The sequence below is a fragment of the Musca autumnalis genome, unplaced genomic scaffold (genome assembly GCF_047663935.1).
Source record: "Musca autumnalis isolate F117 unplaced genomic scaffold, ASM4766393v1 scaffold_1, whole genome shotgun sequence".
Taxonomy (NCBI): domain Eukaryota; kingdom Metazoa; phylum Arthropoda; class Insecta; order Diptera; family Muscidae; genus Musca; species Musca autumnalis.
The window spans coordinates 2,628,146-2,655,279 of record NW_027411644.1 but is presented as its reverse complement, the minus strand read 5'-3'; the positions used below and the strand labels follow the sequence as shown (position 1 = coordinate 2,655,279).

Below are 27,134 nucleotides of genomic sequence, written 5' to 3'. Positions count from 1 at the left end.
ATCTACGCTTGTTAAGATTGATGCTAGCCCACTTAATATAAATATTGTACACGTTTATGCCGCAACAAGTGATTCAAGTTCGGAGGAAATTGAGCAATTTTACGATCAACTAGAACAGCTATTAACAATGACAAGGCCACACGAAGTAACCATAACTCTGTGCAACATTTTTAAGGTAATCTTGTGCAAACTATTTGAACTGAAATATTTTGAAAGTTCATACCCAAATGACAAAATCCCTAGTTGGGGTTTGTTGTGTAAGATCCAGGTTGGATTTTATGGCCCCATCGGGCCTATATCTCTGAAACCAAAGCGAATCTCCTTCCGACCTCTGAAGCAAATTTTTATATAAAGCCAAGGATAAAATAGTTGGAGTAATATTGAACTTGCAAAATTACTTTTATTGGCTCAAATTTTAAAATATATCTAAAAATTCTATAATTTGTATACATTCCGCACCATATCACCAAAACTGTTAAATTGTTCTTAATGTTTTCTTTTAGAAAAATATTGGCTGTTCAACGACAATTTAACAAATATGTCAATAATGCGGTGAAATCCCAAATGCGAGAATGAACTGCTCGTCTGAACAGTGTTTGAAATACGTGTTGTAAAAGGTAAGATACAAAATACCAGTGAAGCGACATGAAATAAGCATTTTAGAGTTTTAGAATGTTCCTAAGAATTGCTGAGAACATTATTTGAAAGATTATTGCAAAAGGTTACTTGGTTCAACTCCCAATAATTAAGCTGATATTGACCATAATTCCAGAAATTATGTAAAATTTTCTATATTTTATCGATTTTGATGCCCTAGATGGTGACAGCAATGCCAAATTCCTGTTCGCTTCTGAGATAAAGGCCCGATAAATGTAAAAACATTTAGTTTTAGTCCGGTTTAGATGAGGCCATAAAATCCGAGCTCAATCTGACAGGACAAATTCCAACTAGAGTTTTTGTAGTTTCAATATGTACTTTCAAAAAATGCATACTAGGAGTTGTTTGAATTTTCAGTGTTGCATATCATATATGCATTATTTTAAGCATCACACCAAACAGTATGATCAAGGAGTCAACTAAGTAGTGCATTGAGTGCATCTGAACACTTTGCATGTCATATCCTAATGATTACAGTCGTAGCAAATTTAAAGAAGGAGGAACTCTAGGACTTGCCCCTAAACTTTCTATAAACTGTGAATTCTAAACGTACATATTAAACAGTTAGTTATACTCGTGTTTTGGGGCTGTCGCCGCAACATCACATTTTCAACTGTGGCTACTATACCTCTTAGATTAATGCCGGAGACATTTCCTGAGTATTTCAGTCATTACTCTACAAGTGAAAAAATACCATATGATTGAGCTAATACGAATTAGAATGCACTCATTGATATGAGATAAGTCTCCTTTGTCCCTTTTGGGATGTTTGTGGAGATACTAAGAATACCCGTGCTATGAGAAACTGTCCCTTCATGTTAAAAATATTACAAGCAATTTCATACTTCGCCTTCAGTTGGAACAATTGGATCCAGTAAAAACGTACGGAAATTACATTTACAAAAAATTGGGCTCATGGTGTAGCGGAAAATTAATTCATTCAACAAATATGATGATGTAAACAAAAATTAAGTAACTAATTGTTTACATTGTTTCACTGACAATTAATTGAAGATGTCGCACAGTCACCATTCGTCTCTTCCTGCTAACACACCAAACATTTAAACTTACGACTGAAAAATAGTAAACAAAACAAAAAGTTGGCTGCTACTATAATAGCCAACGAAACGGCAACTAGACATCAACGACAAATCACAATCACATACATATTTACTGATTACTTGTCTCCCCTCTACTTTGAATGTCGAAATGTGGATGGAGCGATGTGTCTTGGAAGGTATCTTGTAGGGTAGGAAGCATATGTACTTGTCTTAATTATGTAATATTTTGGATTACTCGGAGCAAACAGAGAGGTGCGCAAAAAAAAAACCGAAAACAATGGTGTCTGGTGAAAATTTGCTCCACAGATGTCTTAATAAGCTTTGTTCCATTGCAATGTTTCTGGCGTTGTTTCTAGCTGTGCTGTGATTAAAATGTCTTGCTAGGTTTGTTGTAGGTTCCACAACTACAACAAAAACAATTGTGATGAATGGTTTGCAGTTATTCAATGTGGGTTACCATGACAACAGCAGTATACAAAGTACACAAAAAAAAAAAAATGAAAAGTGAAAACCAACAGCAGCAACAACGTTTTGTAGAAATGTAACACTCTGAAGTCTACAAAATTAACCAGGATTAATATATACATATGTATATTAGGGTTAGTCATTTTTTTTAGATTCAAAATCTGTGGAAATAGCATATAGGGCTGGCAAAAACAAGCAGAATTGCGTTTTTACTTTTTCGAAATTGTGAAAAAACGTTCCGCACAAAATGCAATTACTTTAGCTAAAAACAAACTTTTTTAGTTTACTTTTTTTAATTTTTAAATTTGAGAAATTTTTTTCTGCAATAGTTGATCTTGGAAATAATTTTTTTAGTTGGTTTTAGTGCATCGATTTCAAATATGCAATTTGATCAAAAATCTGTCATATAGTTTTTAAGCTACATCGATTTTAAAATTTGCAACTCGGTTTCATTTCCCAGTTTTAAAAATTTTAAACGAGTTGCTCTAATAAATGTTTGTAGCTTAAAAACTAAATGACTGATTTTTGATCAAATTGCATATTTGAAATCGATGCACTAAAACCAACTAAAAAAAATTATTTCCAAGAACAACTATTGCAGAAAAAAATTGCTCAAATTTAAAAATTTAAAAAAAAAGTAAACTAAAAAAGTTTTTTTTTAGCTAAAGTAATTGCATTTTGTGCGGAAGGTTTTTTTACAATTTCGAAAAAGTAAAAACGCAATTCTTATTATTTTTGCCTGCCCTACATGCCATTTCCACAGATTTTTGATATTCGCAAAAAAATGAAAAAATGACTAACCCTAATGTATATATATGGGGGTTTCTGAGTGAAATCGGACACTTTTTCAAGATGAGGTTTTTGATTTCCTTTATTTTTTGCTGTGGTGATGCTGCTCATTAGCAAAATATTTTAGTATAGTTTCAGATTTTTTTGACTAACGGTTCCAAAGATATCGCGACTTGAAAAAGTCAAATTCTGTAAAAACTACATGCAAAGAAATACTCATAACTTCTTTAATATTGGTCCAATGTGAAAAAAAATTTTTTGTATGCTTTGTTTTTTATCAGCTATTTAATAAAAAATAGCAAAAAAATTTGCACAGTGGGCTTGGATGCTATTTTCCGATTTAATATTTAAAATCAATTTTTAAAGATGTTCGACCCCTTCGATTTTCTTTAATTCTTTTTGTATTAAACTACGTTCAATTACAAAAATTTTAAGTCCTATGTGGTAATGGGATTCGGACGATTACTATTTTTTCTGAATTTTTTTAAGTTTTTCAATACAATTTTTCCTTTATACCCGAGTGAAACATTTGTTATTTTACCAAAACAATACAAAATAAAATTTTTTTACATCGATTTTGTTGTTTTATTTAGGAATTTATCGTAAACATCTTAAAAAGTGCGTAATTTTTCTGTTTTGAAAATGTATTAGCAATAAGTGTACCAGCCGGACAATAACCTAAATAAATTGATAATAAAATAACCACGGTTTGGGAATTACATGAATGGGCATCTGAGCCAAATAATCTACCAATTATTAAAGAGAGATTTTCTCAAGAAGATGATTATTTAAATTCGAAAGAGGAGTTGAATTTGAGATATGAAGTGGCTAAACTTATCGCGGGCACAAAAAACGCCATTCAGTCATACAATAATTGTTAAATACAATAATTGCTAAACCATCTTCAAAATCGAAAAATGTCGCGGTTTTAAGACTTTTAAGATAAGTTCGTAAATAAAGCAACAAAACAAATGTTAAACAAATTTAATTTTGTATTTTTTGTGTAAAATAACAAATGTTTCACGCTGGTATAAAGGAAAAATTGTATTGACAAATTTTAAAAAATTCAGAAAAAATAGTAATAGTCCGAATCCCATTACCACACAGGACATAAAAGTTTTGTAATTGAACGTAGTTTAATACAAAAAAATTTAAAGAAAATCGTAGGGGTCGAACATCTTTAAAAATTGATTTTAAGTATTAAATCGCGAAAATAGCATCCGAGCCCACTGTGCAAATTTTTTTTGCTATTTCTTATTTAATAGCTGATAAAACAACAAAGCATACAAAAAAAGATTTGTTCACATTGGGCCAATATTAAAGAAGTTATGAGTATTTCTTTGCATATAGTTTTTACAGAATTTGACTTTTTCAAGTCGCGATATCTCTGGAACCGTTAGTCAAAAAAATCTGAAAATATACTAAAATATTTTGCTAATGAGAAGCATCACCACAGGAAAAAGATAAAGGAAATCAAAAACCTCATCTTGAAAAAGTGTCCGATTTCACTCAGAAACCCCCATATGTATATCGATAGTGTTAACTTAGTCGTGTGAATTTCATAGAAAAAAAGTGTTAAAAATATAATTTTGCCTAGCATACAAATATATAAATAAGTACATACATACATATGTATTTAGATAATCGCCACCTTCATTATTGAAGATATTACTATGGAAGATAAGTGCTTTTCACTCTTCCAGAATAGCATGACATGACAGTGGCCTGGCCGAGTATTAAGTCGGGACAAAATCAAGCCTGCTTACGACTATTCATGGAATGTATTTGTGAAAATGACTATTTTCATGCGCTTTTGCACAGTTTTGTTTTTTTTTTCGTAGAAAATAAAGCCGTTCTTACTTTGAAAACCACATACCTATTTGTTTTTGTAATATCTCTTCATAATTCCTCCAGTCCCCAAAACATTTTTAAGTATGTATTATCATTTTCGTTTTATTAAGTCAAATCATATAAAAACAGCCGAGATTAAATGAATACGAAGAAATATTTTCTTTCAGAATTTAAGTATTTCAGTGAACCATAGACTGTGTGAAAATTGTCATAATGAAAAATGTCCATTGTTATCGAGCGTTGTTGTGTTGGAAGCTTTCAAAATTAAATTTGAATTTTCTAAGAGGTGAAGACAACTTGAATATATCTAGCGAACGATGTGAGTTGTCTTGCTTTCTAAGGGGAAGCCAAGTTACTCTTGCGAACTCAATTGCCTGAAAGACTTAGCGATGTGAATAAAGTTCTCTTACTTTTTTTAAAGCTTTACATACATTTGAAATACGTACTTTAAATTCGACTTCAAGTTTCTTACGAAAATGAAATTACCCACATCGAAAAACCAGACAAATTCCAAGTTACCAGTTAAACAAATTTAGACAACGCTTGGTTTAAAGACTACTTTGTTATGCTACAAAATAACGACAACTTAAAGCATCTGCTTATATGGACCTACATAACTACCTTGAAATATGGGCTTGTAGTTGTAGGTGTGTACGAGTGTAATGTACAAAAGTATCTATATGTATGAGTATATTTAGCAAGGGTGTGTGGAGAGGGGGGCACAATTTCCGGTGTCGGTGTTCTTTGTCAATCGGAGTCGTCACAAATTCCACAAAAACAATACATTGGAACAACTAAATACATCAGTTCGACCTTTCAAATCTGTTAATTTTCTGAAGGGGAATTTAGCACAGAATTATCCGCAATCAAAATCGCTTAATTCGCGTAGATGACGATTTTAGAGACGTAGTAATGATAATTGTGTTGAGGGTGGTGCTGGTGATGCTTTGCTTATCACCCCTGTGCAACATTTGTGGTGCTACAGATATACAAAACTAAATTGTTTTGAATTGAGTCATTTTCCACACTCCTGCTTCTGTGCGATACCCTATGTTCAGTGAGACCGGTTGAAGGCTAACATTGGCAAAAGTAAACTAATGGGTTGTAGTCTTCAAATCGCTATCACGTCAAATTTAAACATACGTATGTACATATATGTAATTTGTGGGGAAATTGACAGGCAACAACATATATATGCAATATTAGGGAAAAAGTTGTGTTTAATAAATGTTGATAAAACACTTTGAAAGAGGTTATGGGCAAACATGTATCATACGCCATGGTATAAATATAAGACTACCAAATAATACTACTTTACTCTGTTGTGATTCTATATAATATATTTTGACCACAAACTATAAAGTCAGCTGGACTTATCGGTTTACCTGGCAAGACCTTGAGGTAGACGGACCGATAAATTTTGAAATCATATTTTTAAATATGATACTTTATTCTCGAGAAGGAGGGAAATTAATGCATCTGCAAAAATAGGCTGATTTACATATGTATGTATATGAAAAGTTCGTTCACAAACTACTGTAAAATGAATGAATAACAAACAAAAATTATGTACGCAAATTTTTATTGATAAATTATAGTTTGAACAAATCACTGAATATTACTGAAGAAATTTCCTCGGTTACTGCTATACCTAACTCACGACGCACAGTGTTGCAGCGTGGACAAAAATCAAAAAATGTGATGTTAACTTTTACATATGTTTATGTTTTTTTCTTACAGTAAACACATCCGATACAAGGTATCTGAAAGAATTTTGTCGATATGTGCATCCATAATGAAGTTATAGCTCTTTAAATATGATAAATATTTCCCAGGTAATCTAAGGCGATAATCATATGAAAATAAGGCGACATTTAAAATAACATTTTCTGAAAAATTTGTTGATAATACTAAAAGTTTTGAATGGGGATTTGATGAGTGGGCTATAAATATAACGTTTTAGAACAAAAAGTTGAAATTAACTGCACATGGTCAATGTCCCGTTATCAAGAAATCAAAATTTAAATTTGATAAAAAAAATTCAAAATTCTTAATATTTAGTAGAGCAGATCTTTTGATTGCCACCTTGGCTCCTGTTTTCCGTTAATTGGACATATCTTCCAAATCAAAATGTGTAAAAACATTCTGCCCATCCTTGCAACCTTCTGAGATATATCGGTTCAGATTTTATATAGCCCCCATATATATCTTTTCCCAATTTTGCTACAACTCGTTCAATTTTGATCGAATAGCCTTCAAATTTAGTATGTGTTATTTTCTTAGGCTCCTGAGTAGCTCTACCGATTTTCACAAAAATCGGTTCAGATTTGGATATAGCCCCCATATATATCTTTCCCCGATTTTGCTATAACTCGGTCAACTTTGATCGAATAGCCTTCAAATTTAATATGTAATATTTTCTTAGGCCCCTGAGTAGCTCTACCGATTTTCAAAGAAATCGGTTCAGATTTGGATATAGCCCCCATATATATATTTCCCGATTTTGCTATAACTCCGTCAATTTTAATCGAATAGTTATAGCAAAATCGGGGAAAGATATATACGGGGGCTTTATCCAAATCTAAAGCGATTTTTGTGAAAATCGGTAGAGCTACTCAGGGGCCCAAGAAAATATTACATGTTAAATTTGAAGGCTATTCATCAAAAATTGAGCGAATTATAGCAAAATCGGGGAAAGATATATATAGGGGCTATATCCAAATATGAAACGATTTTTGTGAAAATCGGTAGAGCTACTCAGGGGCCTAAGAAAATATTACATATTAAATTTGAAGGCTATTCGATCAAAATTGACCGAGTTATAGCAAAATCGGAGAAAGATATATATGGGGGCTATATCCAAATCTGAACCGATATGGACCAAAGTTGAAATTTTTCATTCCTATGCCCTTACAAGTGCTTGTGCAAAAATTCATCAACCTAGGTCAACTCCTTCTATTTTTGTCCACTTTTGTATGGAAGCGGCAACACTGTGCGACGCACAATGTCCCGAGTTCATATTAACTGTGGCCAAAAATAGAAGGAGTTGTCGTAGGTGCATCAATTTTGGTACACGTACCAATTATTGACTTACAATCTTCAGGACAAAAAATTGGGTTGGTCGGTCCACGTTTTGATATAGCCCCCATAGAACCGTACCTCCCGATTTTCGGTATTTTGAATGTTTTAGACACAATGACCAACCGAAAGTATTCAAATTTTGTGGTTAGTCTTCGGCAGAGGTATCAAACATTGCAACAGAGAATTGTGGGCTTAGGTCCACGTTCTGATATAGCCCCCATACAACGGTACCTCCCGATTATCGGTATTTTGAAGATTTTAGCCTCATTATTACACCGAAATTGCTGAAATTTGGTATTTACTCTTCGTAGGGGGCATTATACCTTCACCTTGAAATTTGTCTGCATAGGTCCACGCCTTCATATAGCCCCCATAGGACGGTACCTCCCGATTTTCGGTGTTTTGGGGGTTGTAACCTGATTATCACACCGAAATGGCTGAAAATTGGTATTAAGTCTCCATTGGCGGACTTATAACCTTCCAACAGAAATATGTCGGTATAGGTCCTCGTCTTCCTATAGCCCCCATAGAACCGTGTCTCCTCATTTTCGGTATTTTGAGTGTTGTGGCCTCAATATCCACCCGATATGACTGAAATTTGGTGTTTAGTCTTCATATTGTTTGTGAGCATATTGAATATATTAAACTCTTGTCTTTATATATGAGAAATTTCAATTTTTTGTAAAAAATCGAATTTTAATTTTCGCTGTTCACATATTTTTAAAATTCTCTCGTTTTAAAGCAAGATTATTAGGTACTTAATAAGCCCACAAAAATATATGATGATCGGTTCATTCGTTTTCGCGCTATAGCCAACACCGCAAAACGATTTGTTAAAAGAAAAAGCGAAATGACACATTCGTCTGCAAACCTCTGCAGCTGGGACCTTTATATATTTGAAGTACTCACTTTTTACTACTCATACAGCAAAAAATATCGATATACACTTTTATACCATTTTTTCCAACTCCACTCAATTTAATATTTACTTTAAAAAATTAATAAACTTAGTAATACATGTTTGGGTAAATGTAAACACCATATGATTAATATTTACATGCAAACAAAAGTGTAGTCAAGTTTATTACATCCCAAGAGAACTTAGGAAACATTTTTACAGCGACCGTTACATTTAAAGTTTAAATATTAACGCATAATATAATTTATTAATTTTAGAAAAAAAAACATATAGCAAAAACTACTTCACGTATCAGTACCAAAATTCAGATTTTTCTTAATAAATATGTTTTCTATCACTCCCCATCAATAAATTTGTTCAACGAATTATTTAGTTTTTACCTTTTTAGGCCACGGTCGCGACACTGTGCGACGGAACGTATTCATCTTCCTACCACAACAACGCTCTCTGGGCGTCCGTATTACCAAAATACGTTGGGACAGAAACCAGTTAAACACAAAAAAAAAAAAAAACTCGATTGAACGATATTAATATTTATTCATCCGTAGAAACAAACAACTTTCCTTAAAAAAATACATTACATGTTTTGTTTGGCTTTTGCTTTCAAAATACAAAACACATTAATACATTATACGTTCTGCCAAAGTTGAATTTATTCAACTTTTAATTGTATACGCTCGAGATATACGGACGTATTTTTTGGGTATGCCTCTAATGTAAAGCATGGTGTAAGAGGTATGCATGAATTACAACAACTAACAACTTCACAATAACAACATTGTTTTATGAGAACCAAATTGTTAATATCAATATTTGAATACTAGGGTCTTCCAAAAATAGTACAGAAAAATATACAGGAAATCAGTAGAAAAATTTAAAATTTATTGTTAATTGGCCTTGCTTTTACCCTAGACAAAATTTGGTTCATATGTTTCTTATGTGGCAACGTATAGAACATATTAGAAATATATTTATTAAATTTTGATCACTCTGGGTATATCCTAATAAATTTCGAAAATTTGGTTTATAAAAAAATAAAAATCCAACTCATTGTCAGCTACACCTTGTATTATTACACCATGATCAAAGCAACTTTTCAATTATAGAAATGTTCCAGAACTAAAATTTTTTACAAATTTCGCAAATTTTTTGTTTCCTCACACCAAACTCAGCATATGGAAGTTATTCACCACTTTAATGACTTTTATAACTTTTGTCATTTTTAAAAGTACGGGAACATGTCATTTATATTAGTCAAAATTTGAAAAAAATACAAAAATTTGTAAAAATTTGTAATAAATTTTACACATTATCGAGTACGCTTAGTCCATATCTACATTAGGCAATTTTTCTTGCGGCAATTTTCAGTTTGATGGAGAGAGATGTGAGGCATATGGTAACCCTTTGCCCCTCAACACCCTCTCTCACCGACAAATTGACAATTGCCGCAAGTAAAATTGCCTATTGTTTGTTTTCAATTATTCCAAAGACAATTGTGGGAAAACTCAAATATCTGCATGGCGTACAGAAATAAGGTCCCATGAAATAACACCCCAAAACGAAAATTAAAATGAACTAACTAACTAACACACCAAACCCGGAAATTGGCTCCCAAATATAATGAAATTATGCCTCAAAAATTTCGTGGGAGTCAAACTGCATTTTTGAATGTGGGGCGCATTTTGAAAATGTATATCACCCAAACACAAAAGGGAGCCCAAATTATGTATTTACGCCCCACAATATTTATTAAAAAATTGGGGTGTAATTGTAAAAAAGTGTATTCAAAGATATTAATTTAATAGTTTTTTATGTTGCCAGGACTACTTCCACTGACATAGCTCCCAAAATTTGTTGGGAAATTGCGGAATAACGCCCAAAATATTTGGAATAAAATTTTGCACGTGTACCGGTGGTGGCATCTGCCCAAGGATTGAAACTCAAATCCCGGTCAAAGACCGGTTGTCTACTTCATGTTATAATAATACATAGTTTTCCTAAATTCACGTTATTAAGTTTACCCAGACAGCTTGCACAATTTTTATACCCTCAGCCTTTAGGCTAACGAGGCTATATACACTTTTATACTACCAAAAATGTGCCTCATCGAAATAACGGTTTTAGACCCCAAGTATGTTTGGACAAAATTCGCTTCAGACAATTTAGCCATGTCCGTCCGCCTGTTTGTCTGGATGGCTGGTGCGCACGATAACTCTCGAACGTATCGTCCGATTCGAAACAAACAAATTTTGCACTTCGTAATATTATGCCCAAACTCAGTCTAAGTTCGAAGATGGACTATATCGGTCCACTCCTTCGGGCACCTCCCCCACAAATGTTCAACATTTCCTGTAAAACGGTGTGAACGATAAATCTTGACGGGAAAAATCGATTTAGTCCAAACTTGCCACATTGTATTATTGCTTTCAGATATAAATGGGGTTCGAATATGGACTAATCGATCCACTCCTTCGCGTATCTTCCACACAAAATTCGGAAAAAGTGAAGTTTAAAAGCTGCTCTTTGATAGTTTTGATTTCAGCAGATTGTCCTTAACAACGGTACAATCGATTTCGTGCGCAAGTCCATACTTCCTGAGTTAATGGCTTAAAAGCTCCAAGAATCCGAAGCATGTATCAGTTTGCAATATGGACTATACCGGTCCCGTCCTTAGGGTACCTCTCACACAAAATTTGGGAAAAATGCAGTTTGAGGGCTCCTCTCGGATCTATTTGAAACTTTTTTCAGAAGTTTGTTTTCACGGTTCCTATTACAACTGTACATTTTTTTCCGGAGTAAGTCCATGCTTCCTGATATAATGGCCCAAAAGCGCAAAAAACCCTGCGGCACACAATAAAATGGATAGCGTGCAAGATAACTCTCAAGATTTTCAAAAATTTCTTCCAAACGTAGTTTACCGTAATTTAATAATTCGAGTTCTCTCTGAATCAGAAGTTGTGTATACAGTCAGAGTCAAAAGAAAGTTGACATCTAACATTTTACTTTAAATGTCATTATTTCACTGAATTAAAATTCAATAAATATTAGCACATTCAAAAGTTTCATGAAGATTTAACAAAATAACCCACAATTTTACGAATCAAAAGAAAATTAACACCTCAGCAAAACGTAAAATTTTTTGTATTTCTTTTACTTGGTATACCTTTTATTGGGCTTTTGAACCTCTTTTCATTACATTCGAGTGTTCAAACAATAAATCCACAAGTGCTTTGGTGAAATCCGGTGATAATTCCCCATTGGACCCGTAGTATCGCTTTCGGGTAATCTTGGTGTAAAATTGACCTCTATTTAACTTTCTGTAATTTTTTTCTGTAAGTACCTAAGTACCTTTATATAAAAAAAAAATTGTTCCACAACATCCCATACGGGACAAGGGAGACTTCTCTCCTTTATATATAGGAGTAAAATATTGCAATATGTTATTCATAAATATGGGCGAGCTCATCAGATCCCTTGTCCATATGTTATATACACCTTAGGTATTAGCCCACCTAAAAAAATCTATTTATATTTTATATGTAGCACATCCTTAAATGAGTGAAATAATGACATTTAAAGTGAAAAGTTAGGTGTTAACTTTTTTTGACTCTGACTGTATGTCAATGATTTGGTAAAGCCCCACATTATCACCTATTCGTAAAGTGATTTTTTGATTTTCTTACAATGGTAGAAAACACTTAAGTAGATAAATTACACTTATGCAACGCAGAGATTAGTTAGACAATATGTGAAAGTATTATTCTAAAAACACAAATTGTGAATACAAAACAATAATTATTCTGTATTACACTGTAACGTTAATTGTCCGTTTTAACGGACAATGGCAAAATCTACTACCGTAAATTTGTATGGGAAATTGGTGTTTTTTTTTTAGAAATATGTTTATATTAAACTTCATTTTTAATCGTACGCACAAAGTTTTAAGAAAAAGTTATTTTTTAAAAAATGATTAAAAATAAAAATAAAACATAACTTCCGAAAATTCAACCAAAGACATAAAGCTAAAAAAACTTGACAAAATGCATGATACAAAAATGTTACGAAACAATGTATACACCCATTACAGAAACAATGCGGTTTGCATTTAAAATTCAAATCATGGAGGAACATTTAAAATAATAGCGAATTTCTTCCATTGCAATTCCTTGTACATAGGTTGGTAATAACGTCTAAATTGTGGATAAAAGTTTCAACTCTGTTACATATAACATCATGTTATGTAACGAAATCATAACTTTACAGTCACATGGGGATCTAACATTATGTTAAGTATAAATGTCCCATCTCACTATATTTATGTCTTTGATGCACACCAATTTGTTGTTATTGTTAAACACTAAATTGCTTTTGGGCCCCAAACATTTCACCCCCATTTTTATTTTCAAATTTTCGATTTTCTTAAAGTGAGTACAAATTGTCTCCAAACGCTGAATGAAAAAGGTCCCACAAAGACGAAAATAGGCCCCAAAAAATTTGTTGTTGTTTTCGATATACCTTTTTGGGGACAGATTTACATTTTCGATTTGGAATGTATGTATTTGGCACTTCGGGTGATATCAATTGCATCGATTTATGAGACGTTACAATTGTTATGAAAATAGCCTGAATTTTAATATTTTTTATGACCAGAAAAAAACAAATAGGAAAAACATAGTTGTAGGTATTAAACAAATTTTTTATTATGAAGTTTTAAAAGAAATAACATTGAAAATACTATATTTGTTGATTGGATTTGAGAATACATTATTACTGAGTGTAGAAAATCGTTTCATTCATATATTTTTCCCGTGCCAATGCACACAATCCCACAATATCTTGAATATTTATGAATTGATTTTATTTCTTGTTTATAAGCGCACACCATTGACTCGTATGTTTACATGCACCTACATATATATTGTTGTAGTTATACTTAAGTGTTCCATACGCCTTTTGCCAGTTTCGAGTCCAACGAAATTTTATGTTTCATCGTAGAACTGCTCAGCAAAATTTTATGGAAGTCGTTCCATGAGATGCCATGTTTTCACTGGATCTTTTGCCTTAGTTCAAATGAAGTCGTGAAATATCCGATCTTTTACATCGAATTATCATAAGTTCGAAGGAAGGCATGAAAGATCCGATCTTTATCATCGAATTTTCATGAGTGCAAATGAAGTGGTGAAAGATCCGATCTTTGTCATAATATTGTCGTGAGTTTAAATAAATTTATAAGTACCCGAATAATTGTTTTCTTGCAAAAGTAATTGTTAGAATGAAAATAAAATAAATAAAAACAAAAAGAAAAATATATATAAAATTTTTCCAAATGTTTTTTTATAGAACAAAAAATCAAAGCGTTTTTTTTTCATACACCACACTTTATGGATATGGAAAACAGATTTTTCGTGCCACAAAGATGATGCGAAACCCATTAACATCTGAATATCTTAAAGCTGTAGGAGATAGAGGCAAATCGATTAATATTCTGAGTGAATTATATTAAGCTTTTCAAAATGACGTATGGAACTCATAAGCATGACACCGATGACTTGTGTGTATGTACTTCGCATATTTATTAATGCCACTCTAACGTTCCTATGTATGTTTATAGTTATTTAAATCGAATGACGCCACATCCAAAGACAAAACGCTAAAGATCAAGATCAAGCAGACATTGTTGGAACTGGTTCTTGATCTTTCCTAACACATCAAAATTGATATAACATAAAACAAGTTTTGTATTTTTTAACCGAGCCATCAGGTTGCGAGAATTGACGAACTATTTTACTTTGATTTTGCAGTGCATTTAACGGAAAAAACTTAAAAACTGTATTCCATACCAAACTAAATAAATAAATGTATTTGAAATAAAACAAGATAATGTTGCATATATTCTCAGTTTCGCAAAAAACAGAATAAAACGTTTAATTTTTGTATATTTTGGAAGTGTAATCGGGATTGTTATTGTGCAAGATGAAATGTAAACGGCGGTTATGTGGAGTTAAGTTCATATATTTATATATAAATGTTGCGAAAGGTCAAAACCCCATTACGGTCGCAATTTTCTTTAAAGTATTCTCTGGAGCAATAATGGTATCTCCTTAAGGGATTACCCCAAGTCGTGCAACACAGAAAATTCCATTTGTTACGATTTATTTTTCAAAAAAAAAAAAAAAAAAAAAATTACCAGTCCTTTTCTTTTCGACTTACGGTAATTTGATTGTTAAAAAAGTATTGCTTAACTTTGTAACAGATGGCCGTCTACGAACACTGTTTTAAAAAGAAGCGTACACACCACTCTAACTCGAAAACTAGCTAGCTCGAACAAAATAAGTACCAAATAATCGTATCTTTAAACTAGAGGATTTTAACAATATTTACTTAAAAAATGGCGAACTGTCGAAGTCAAAATATCAATTTTTAGCAAATAATTGGGCAGCATATGGCCATAAAATGGAAAAAAAAATATAAAAAAAAAATCCCAGGTCTAAATACAATATTTTGATGTACTACATCCGTTTTCGGATGTAATGTTGGCGACATTTCTTGAGTACTTCAGCCATGTAAAACTTCTTTACAAGTGGTATCGTAGGATAAGCCGTTCGGAGTCGTCGATAAACTGTAGGTTCCATATCATTGAGCTAATATGAATTGGGGTGCACTCATTGATATCAGAGAAGTCTCCCTTGTCCCGCATGGGATGTTTGTGGAACAATTATATTACATCCGTTTTCGAGCTATAGTGGACGGCGACTTCAAAAAGGCTATTTTGAGAAAAATGCATATCTTGGCCAATCGGAACGATCGACTTGAAAAAATTACAGCATATTCTAGGCCACTTATACATACTTCAAAATCTTTATAAATTAAAATTGAATGTCGTTCGTTGGTAATGGCATCAGTTGAGAACGGCTGGACCGATTTGGATTTTTTTTTTTTTGAAAATGAGGAACATTTGAACTCAATTTAGGTTTTTATGTAAATAAAATTTCACCACGCCCCCTATTACGCCCATTTCGTTGAATTTTAAATTTAATCTTTTCTACAAAAACTACTGAACTGATTTTCCTGAAATTGTCAGTGAATGTACAGCGATGGCCACCGGTGAAAATAGGCTACATATTTTGTTGAATTTCGAAAGGGGCGGGGTACCTCTCCGATACCATATTTTTAAAAAAGGCTATATTTACAATAATTACGAATGTATCGGTTTGGAAACTAACTCTTGGTATATGCCGCTAGACTATATACATTTAAAAATATTTTTGACCTTCACACTAAATTTTGCTCTAATACTTCGCCAAATATTACAATTTTTAGTTCTTTTTACTATCCTTATAGTGCTGATTTCCAAAACCTCAGCCTTACCACCTCCCTGCACACTAAAGTGACCACAAAATTTCAATATTCTTATTCAGAGGTTTCGTCAGGGCGTTGATATGTCAGTCAGTCAGTCGCTCATTACTTAGCAATTTTTTATAAATATATAGATTTTAAGATCATTATATATATTTCATAAACGATTTTTATTTTATAATTAATATTCTACAAAATATGGGAATATAAAAATGTTCAGTCGAACTCGCTGTTAACGACGGTCAACCGATATGTCATGAAATTTGGAATGTTTGGATAAGTCGTTATAAACGATGACGTTATTAGCGATTTCGACAGTATTTTTTTTCGTTTCCAACCACTGTAATGCAACAATCGTATATGTATACATATGTACAATATGTATGTACGTGTATAAAGTCTTCACTAAACATTTCGACAACAAACTTTTTCCGAAATATTTTTCCAAGTATATTAGTTAGCACGTGATATGACTTTAAAATTTCAATCCACTAACAACAGATGGTCGTTCTGTCGGTCGCCCAATCATCTTGAATCTACTTGTCCTCCAAATCATTCAGATACTACTTTTATGAGGGGGAGATAGAAACCCACACACACATTGTGTGAATGTGGTTGGATTGTGCTTTATTTAGATGTAGATGGTGGGGGTAGATTTTCACAGGAATCCATTGTGAAAACTTGGATATTTTTAGATATGCCGATATTTAAAAATATTTTTGAATATGTACACATTATACATATGTATGTAAAAGGGCAGCGCCGAATGTAAATGTATATACACTAGACAATAGATATAAGAAAAATTATTCATATTAGTTTTTTTAAGTCAATTTATTTTATATAAGAAATTATTTATTTTATATATATAAAATTGTCAAAATACCAAAAAGCGTTAAAAATATTTTATGCGACAAAGAATAAATCTATTATTTAATAAAGCATGTGGAACACGACTTTCTTCGAATAATATTTGCCCACAAGAAAGGACACTTGTTCGACATTATTGATTGGTATTAATAACGAATTTTTGTATAATATTCTCCTGTATTTGTTTCTATATGAATATCCGTTTAGTCAATTATAGTCGAGACTTAGATGGACACGGTTGTCACTTCTAAGAGCGACAAGTGAAGTTTTATTTAAAGTCTGAATGACCAAGTAATAAACGTGCATTCAAAATTTATTGAAATCACACAATATACTATGAAACGTTATTGCTTTGGTTATTACATAAATACCATCAAGAAAGGATTCTATATGCCTGCCACCACATTCAATTTGACAAAACAGCGTCTATCACTGGAACGTGACTTTTCACGTTTTGAATATGTTATCAGCGCTGTGTGCCGTGGCCTCGTCAGCAAAATGTCGATTTCATCGTTCTTCATATGTTTAATATTGTGCCAACATTTGGCACAGGATGTAATTACAAATACTGTGTCGGAAACGCTTCAGAGGAGCGATGCATTTGTCGATAGACAAAGTTTTATGGAATGTGTATAGAATGTAGCTGGCAAAGTAGCGACAAAAAGAGCAGTATTACCTTTATCGCAATCATATTTTGTTTTGTTGACAACTAGAGGGATATCGCTTAATGTTATGGGTGGGAATACTTTATTGTGATTTGTTAATACCTTGGCAACACTGGCTATATTTTAAAAATGGTTGGAAATTAACCGCGCATATTCGTCTAAGAACCCATCAATACAAATTAGGATAGAGTGGACCATCCTACTAATTTTGTTAACATTTATATATGTATATGAGTTCCACAAACACAATTTTGTTTCAGAAAGCTCTGTTTCGAATATTTTTTTTGTACAATTGGTAATTGAGTCATGGATAATTGCATACAAATAGGGCAAATATATGCAAAATTCAACATAAATCATAACCCGAAACCCACAAATATCAGAAACTCCCAAATTTGGGCTTGCGCCTGGATTTATAGTATATTCCAAGGTTTACACCAGGTCATCCAGTGAGACTACTTTTGAAAATAAACTTAATAGATTTTATATTAATTTTCTCGTTTAGAGTTAAGCTTGATGATCGGAAATTATTTGCAAGTGAAAAAGGGAAGCCAAGGACTCGAACATAGTCACCTAATTACGTTACCTGGTTTCACGGGTGGTAAAGCAGATCTTCGGACGTATCGACTATGTAGTGGCTTCTCTATCCTATAACTTTTCGTTTTTAAAATGCAAATGTGTTTTATACATTTACGCGGATATTTGGCAGCATATCATAATACTATTTTCATGTATTTTGTTTTTATTCTGTTTTTCCTAATTCTTTTTTCAAAAATTATTTCCTGTTGCACGAATGAACTTTTGCATGTAAAAGATTAAATAAAAATAATTTAAAAAAAATTAAGCGACAGTGTTTTATTTATAAATGTACTAAAAGCTAGAAAATAATTGTTCGCTTAGCATCAAGTAGTATATTCTTCTTAATGATGAAATCTCTCGAATAAAACGGTTGCCGTTTAATTTTGTCACCATTTTTTATTTCAATGTAAGCGTTTTTATCATGATGATCTTTCGCGGCTTACTTTTTCACATGTGTAATTTGACACGTATATCACGATATCTCAAGAATTGCGACTCCTATTGAAAAGTCGCTAGGATCATTCATGTAGATAATTTGTAAGCCTACAACTTTTACTTTAGTCGGTTTCTGATAGGTCTTACCGTTTTTGAGAAAAAATCAACAAAACTGGGAAATTTTGCTATTTTCCATTTAAATTTGAAAATGTAAGAAACCGAGATTTTCACTACTTTTACCGTTATAAAACAATAAAACGAAGTGACCCAAACGAAGTAAAGGCATTTTCGTTGTCCATGGATCCCAACACGATAGAATTTTGCATCAGAACGCTTCAATATTTTTCTGGTCAACTTTTGTAGCACAGTGCCATTTATCGACATTTTCCGAATAGTTTGAACCTTCTCAAGGTCAAAACTGCCTGATCGAGCGTTCCAATGCTTTTGCGATGTATTGGAGAGTTCTTAATCACTGTCTTAGCTACAATTTTTTCGAAAATCTCAATGGTTTGGCCGTTATACATATGCTAAAATGTCCAAAAACGTGGATAAAAAACTTAAAGTCAAAATCGGGAGACTCGATTTTCGCGGTAGACATATGGTCTAGTGGACTTTTTTGCTCAGTTCAATCCCAGAACTCAGAAACGCGAAGGGCTCATTAAGGTTTTCAAATCGCCCCGGCCTAGCCTGGGTACATAAGCTGCCTCGCCTGCTTACCTTGCTTACTTCTGATAAAAGAATAAAAAAGAAAAGGGCAACCCAGTTCAAAATTTGCTTGGTCTCCTTTATTCTTTTATTTTTATTATGTCAGAAATGAAGCAGGAAAGCAAGGCAATCTGACAAGGCAGCTTATGTACCCAGGCCTTAATAATTGTTCGTTTATGGCAACAAATTATGTAAAAACTATACGGTTTTTTGTGCAAATATCTTGCTACTGGTGCTCAAAACACTATTCCATCAAAAAAAGTAAAGTTTATTTGCGATTTATAATAAAAAATAAGAATTGCCTACTACTTTTAGGTGACAATAAATGTATTGCAAAGGGTAAAGCAGCACTTAAAAATTAATCAATTTTGCAAATTCTTTAAGAAAACACAAAACACTGATTTATTCACTCACTTTGCCGTCTTTACTCAACGAGTGTATTTAGAAAACTGAAAAAAAAGAACAACATAATTAATGCAATTTTTTTCATTTCCTCTTCGCTTGCTAAGGTAGTTAACAACAAAGCACGAAACACACGTGTTTCGTTATAAAAAATTATTCGGCAGCTGCGAGAGCCCTGTTGTTACTCTCTTTGAAAAAATCCTCTCTCCACCCATAAAAAATATGTTCTAACATAAAAAATATGTTCTAACATTAAAAAAATAAAACACTGTAAATATTTTGGTACCCAAACAAATAAAATTGAGATATGTTACAAAATGTTGCAAACATATATTTGTTTGGACACAAACAAATTATGTTTGGATCCAAACATATTTCTAACATATATTTTTCTGCGTCCAGATCATGACATACATATTAGTCTTATTTGTGTAAATATATGATGTAATATAACAACACTAAACTAATAAATACCTCGGGCCAAAATCCTGATATCAACCTTTATACAATTTTTGGGTCAATTTTAAGAAAAAACTTGAAAATGATCCTCCAACGACGGATCAAAATTTACTTAAAATTCGGAATATGGTTTTGAGGACCAATAGCAAGAGATTTGCACAAAAACCCGAACAGTTTTTACCATAAACGAACAATTAATACAACATTTTTTACAATGTTGGTCTTTGCAAAACATTATACCAAACAATTTAACTATTTGTTATTACGAAAAGGGAAATTTAGTAAGGTTTAGAAAATGGTACAAAACAAAAAAAATCTGTTAAAAATAGAAGGATAGAGTTATGTAATTTATTTTGTTTTAAGATGTTGTTTTTTAGTAATACATATTTTGTATTTTTCACCATTGTAATCATAGTGCATATGCTTCTTATTAATTAGACAAATTATAATAAGAATTATACGCATTATACGCACTGGTGTAACAATGTTAAAAACACAAAATATAATAACGAAAAAATTACAATACAAAAAACTGCATAGTCATATAATTTTAACCGGTTTTTATTTTTTGTTTTTTTTTTTTTCAAAACAAAAAGCTATGAAAGGATATGTGACGATATTCTCTGCCTTCCCGATAGAAAATCAGTTTCAATTACCAACTTTAAAAGTAGTTGTTTTCAAAATTTGTATCAACACTGATATAAAGCTGATTTACTTTACAAATAATTATTGATACACGCAGATCTCAACAAAACTGACAATATGAATCGGAAATGTTTCTTATTAGGTAGGTATAATATACAAATTCAAATCTGTAGATATTACTTACGATGACATCCGACAGCAGCATGAACGAATTTGACTGCAACTCCTAGTCGCGTGGTTTTGCAGTATTTGGGAGTTCTGCGGTTGAGCAAAAAATAAGAGTTGGTGCTAGACGTTTGTAGGAATTGATTTTTGCTGGCTTTGTTTTTGTAATATGCAGTATGTATGTGTGGTTTATTCCTTTTTTTTGTTTCAAACTGGCATATTAAAATTTCTTTGGTCTTGAAAAATCTAAAACCATATCGCTACACATTTGTTAACACTATTCCCTTGAGAAAATACCTGTATATGAAAGAATTTCAAAATATATTTGTTGTTGTTTTTTTTTTTTGAGGAACTAAATTGGCCGTTGAACTTGCATCATTCGCAAAATATGTACAATATTACAATTTGCATTCATACGAAATTACATTATACACGAAACACACAGACGCACACAGGTTCTTAAGTATACACGACGAAAGCAACTAGTTGACGTAAGTCAGCTCACACGACCATTAACAATACACACAGCGACGAAACGACGACGATAATCCAATGCAACAACCAAACAACATAAACCGATGTCAACCGCCAACACACACCGCCACCGTAATTATGTATATTTTCTTGGGGTTATAAGTGGAGAGTTTGATTTGATTTATCCATTTAACTGCCTACCTACAGACAGACAACAACCATACGCACATGTGTATCTATGGGAGTTTTCAAAAGAAGTTGGCGCACATTGATAGTGGCTTAGGTAGGGGAGTAGGGGGGCTCATTTATTTACTTTTAATGTTTGTATATATGTATGTACATTCGTTTGTGTATCCCACATTCATAAACAACACTTAATAATTTTTTGCTCTATTCATTCTGTACTTGCTACCGAATAACGAACACACGCGCCGCCTATGTCGATGACAAACAACAATTCTCAACCATTCACAAGAGAATACTAAATGTGAGTGCCTGTTAAAAGATATAATTTTGCCACCAGTATACAGTATACTGAACAAATTGTTGAATTGTTCGGGCAGGGCAGTGTCGGGGCAAAGGGTTACTGCATACTCACTGACTAGTCAAAGAGAACGAGATAGAGAGGGAATGTGTGTGCGTATGTTTTTAATGTTGGCGCTAGCTCCAACAAGGTAACCCTCGTTGGATCCAAATTTCTCTCACAATTGCCGACAACACTCTTACAAATACGACTAGAGTTGATTTGATGTTTGGGCGTTTTTTGTATAATTTGAATTTGGTCGGATAGTAAAGTTTATGCACTGTTCCTGAACAAGAATCTACAAATTTTTACTACGATAACAATTTATCCTTTATGATATCGAAAAAATTTTAGATTATTGCAGTTCTGGAACAGACCAATAATTAAAAAAATAGGTTAGGTTAGGTTAAAGCACGCGTAACCGTCGTAATTGACAGATACTCCACTCGGAGACTGCATGACGGAACTCTCAAATAATAAGCTTGCAGTTAATTGTAATTTAATTTTGTCACCATATTTATGCAAGTGTTTTAATTGGGAGAGATCCCATCATGCAGAAGAATATACTTATTGAGGCCAAGAGAAAAATTATTTTGTAGTTTTTAGTGCATTTATAAATAAAACACTGTAACTTAATTCTTTTAATTATATCTTTCTTGAGTCAATACATTTCTTGACCACTTAAAATCCCATAACCAAATTGCAGCCAAAAAATTTTGGTGCAGAAGATTTCCGTCTGCTGGGTACCTTAAATGCCAAATCACTGTCAATTTGAGCAGAAAATTATCAGAAAATGTAAATAAAAAACTTTAATATGCCTGAAATCTGACGATACCGTTATTTGGGGGCCGTACCAAAATCTAGACCTATTTTTAACAATTTTTGGTGTGGAAATTTCTGGATCATTGGGAACTCCAAATGTCAAGTCACAGTCAATTCGGGCTAAAAATGAAGAAAACCCCTCAAAATACCTGAAATCGGATGATACCGCTGTATAGGGGGCTGTAGGAAAAAATAGACCCATATTGGTTTTGGTTTCATACTCATTCACACATTCATGTATTGTTTAAAAGTGAGCTACTAGATTCGAAACATACATACAACAAAGCAAGTTACATAAAACACTTTAACAAATTAGTATAACAAATGTTTAGTTTAATATCAAAAAATAGTACAAATTAGTAGATTAGTAGATTAGTAATGGAACAGACATACGATATACATGTTGACTGTGAACAGAACTCAAGTTCAATTGTGGTATAACCGGGTTAAAGAATGTCGAGAAAATGTCCGAAAATGTCACTGCAATGGCGTGGTGCATAAGGAATTCTTGACACAAGGTCGTATGGTCAACAAGAAATCCTCCGTTTGAGCGAAGCAATTCGTCAGAAATTAAAAGAATGGTGGAAAAATCAACTATGGATTTTGCACCATGATGACGCAACAGCTCACACATCGATGCTTGTGCTTAAGCACCGTATTCTCCCGCTGACTTTTCTTTCTTTCTTCCCAAAACTAAAAAAACGAAGGCATAAATGTAGTATACCTAAGGGAAATTATTTTGATAGTTAATAATTGTTCCACAAACATCACAAATGGGACAAGGGAGACTTCTCTCATATCAATGAATGCACCCCGATTATATTAGCTCAATGATATGGGACCTACAGTTTATCGCCGAGTCCGAACGGCGTGTCTTAAGACACACTTGTAGAGAAGTTTTACATAGCTAAAATACTCAGGAAATGCCGCCAACATTACTGAGGGGTATTTTGCCACCGTTGAAAATTGTTTGATGTTGCTAGGCCGGGAAATCGAACCCACGACCTTCAGCGTGCAAGGCGATTGTGCATACCATTGCACCACGGTGGCACTTTGATAGTTACTGATGAATAAATTAAAATTACGGTTAATTTTTTAAAAGGTCTCGTATATGGTCTTTTCCATAACTGCAAAAATCTAATGAATGAATGAAGAAAAACGATATTGCAGCCTCAAATACATACCTGGTTTAACAGACAACAAAAGCATAAGAACAACAATAAACAACACAAATAACATATGTTTTGCATACAAAGCAAATCAGGCAACAAGCAAACTTTTCTCTCACGTCAAAACACCGATCGAAAAACAACAACAAAACAACATCGTTTATGAAATAGGATGCAAAGGGAACAAAGAAGAAAGCTGTGATTTGGTATACATAGGAACAACTAAACGGACTTTGCAAACGAGAATGGGAGAACACAAAACAGATATAGAAAAAGGAACACAGAAAACTGCATTAGCCCAACACATATTGAAGACTGGACACAAGGCGAACTTTGAAAACGTCAAAATATTGGATAAGGAAAACAAGGAAAGAAAAAGATACACAATAGAAAGCTTGAGGATTCAACAAAAGATAGAAAAGACAATGAACGTTAAAGAAGATTAGTTACCGAGTTGCAATATAATACAATCGTTATGTGATACTAATTTTAAGTTGTGTTGTATTTTGAATGTGCTTCTTGACAAAAACCTTCATGTAAAATTAACTTTATTTATTGTAAGTAAATTATAATTTCATGGAGATTCGATTCTAATTGATGTTTTTAATAAAACAGACGTATCCCCCTGAAGATGTCAACAAATATTGACGAAACGTCGGGACAAATGAAATAAAAAGCAATTTTATTTGAAAAATACTTAGGTCTACAGAGCTTAAAAAATAACACAAAAAATCTACAAAGTTTTACTAAGGTGGAACTTTTTCCTTTATAATATCAAAAAAAAAAAAAAAAATAAGGAGCCTTCTTTACCAAAGGCGAAGCATGTCACATAGTGGTGCGTGTGTGGATTCGAGACGCGGGATTTCCTTTTTCAGATGCATTATTGATCATTAAGCTCGATTTCCAACGAGAAATGAATTAAAAATTAATACTAAAAATGATCTTCGCCTAAAAAGGCAGACATTTTCAAATAAAAAAAAATACAGATTTATCAAATGTTACGTGTGGTCTGTTCTTCTATATGGTGCAGATATTTGGACTTTAAAAACGAGCGACAGAAAAGTCCCGAATCCTTTGAGTTATGGATATACCGAAAATTACTAAAAATACGATGGACAGACCGAATGAAAAATCACGAAGTTCTGAGGAAAATGAATGTGAATAAAGAGCTATTAACTATTAAAACCCGAAAAGTATCATATATAGGACACATCATGCGGAATAATCATCATGCGGAAAGGAACTCTCCAGGCTGAAAAATATCCAAAACTGGACCGGTCTCCAAGATAAAAGAAGGCATCTAACTGCTGCGAGAAATAGAGATCTTCAACTTATATAACATTTTCTATAATATACATAAATACACTTATTAAAAATATTGTATAATCGCATATATCCGAACATCGGATATGCAAATAAAGAAGAAGATATCGTTGCAACAGGTCACATTGGGGATTCTAAAAATCGGCCAAAACGGTCGTTCGTTTTGGTTACTCGGCAACTCTCCAAGCCACGCCACACCAATAATAGAGTGTGTTAACAATTCGTACATTGATGCTGTTTTTGTCACTGCTCACTACGTAATCATGATATCGAGCAAAAGAATGACAGCCAAGGTTGTGGTGGGAGAGATGCCGTCCATCCAATTATTTTATTCACACAGTGCTGGTGCTGTGAACTGTATACATCGAATAGATGCTCTTGAGATTTTGTGCGTGTGTTCAACTGCCAATATTATTTTGTTTTCGTTTACTTTTTTCACAATATCTCAGAAAGATTTATACTCAGTTGAAGAAATACGAAATTGTACATTGCACGTCTGTCGATATGTCAAATAATAACCCGCTCACAATCATCCGCATACGATAGATACAAGAACAGGGCAAGTTACAGTGACTCCCACGATCAACGTGAGAAACAATTTACTTCGGTCGCACTTTAGTGTAAAATAACGATAAATTGTACACAGTACACACAGTAAAGGAAGAACAGGATATTAAGAATTCACGCGAAAAAAATTAACGAAATCGAAATTACTTCCTTCGACACATCAAATACATGTATAATGATATTTTATTGCAGACATTTTTGAAAATATTGCAGCTTGTTCAAGCTTTGCTACAACGAGAATATTCAGATAGGGAAATCATTTTGACTAATAATAAATAGTTCGTTAAACCACCTTATCCGTTCTGTTTCCGATTCTTATTAAAAAGCCTGTTTCCACAATGTATAATTAAATCCGTTGTAAGAATTGGAATGCACATTCGTTGATTGCCGCCACACAATCCCACAATTCAATACAATCACACTGCTGATGTAAAATTATAGCTATGTATGTTCCAGAACTAAAATTGTTTACTAATTTTAACAATTTTGCGTTCCCTTAAATACAACTTATATGAATTACGACTTTTGGCGTGAAGAAACCGCAGCACATAGTCCTTGTTAGAAGCAAGTTTACTTCACTTAGCGATTCCACTTATAAATTGGTCGCCACAGTGTTGCAATGGTATGCCCATCAGTCCAATGAAGTTTACCTTTTTAGGGTATTTCAGCATATTAAAGTTATTGATGTGTATGAATGTACCGTACTTCTTTTCTACAATGACCAATTAATGAGCAGTTTAATCTGTTTATTGTCTCCATTTTACTATAAATACATAAACATTTTTAAACAAAATCGCGGTTTAGTACGCGGATTTGCCAAAATAAATTTTTTGATGATTTTCCTCTTTACAAAGTATCTATATCCGCGGTTTTGGGGGATGGATTCTATCGCGGAAGGGCTCATTAGATCCGTCGTATACTAAATTCACGCGGGGTTCAATGGAAATTGAATGACACTTTTAAATTCTAAACCCAAAAAATAGGGTTTTTTTAAGAAAATTCACGCATCAAATTTTGACCTTTAGACTCCAATTACTAGGATACTGTAAGAAGCACACTCATGAGATATACATTGAACGCCGTAAAATCACGAAATCTGTAATCCTATTATGAGTTTGAAATATTATCTTGTTGCTCGCCCGGAATATTAAA

The 27,134-nt window shown here is 32.9% G+C and overlaps 1 protein-coding gene across 18 annotated transcripts in view; it reads right to left on the bottom strand.

Moving 5' to 3' along the window:
* The window catches only part of LOC141406746 (uncharacterized), a 62,797-nt gene that overhangs the window by 33,766 nt on the left and 1,897 nt on the right, over positions 1-27,134 (bottom strand). For 4 of the 18 annotated variants that reach the window (XM_073954948.1, XM_073992841.1, XM_073955504.1 and 1 more), the window contains exon 2: positions 21,124-21,401. The gene's annotated coding sequence lies outside the window, so the exon portion shown is untranslated. Of the gene's footprint in view, positions 1-19,847; positions 19,883-21,123; positions 22,071-27,134 lie in introns of those variants that run through there. The other 14 variants (XM_073955627.1, XM_073955574.1, XM_073955796.1 and 11 more) reach the window with 13 other exon arrangements.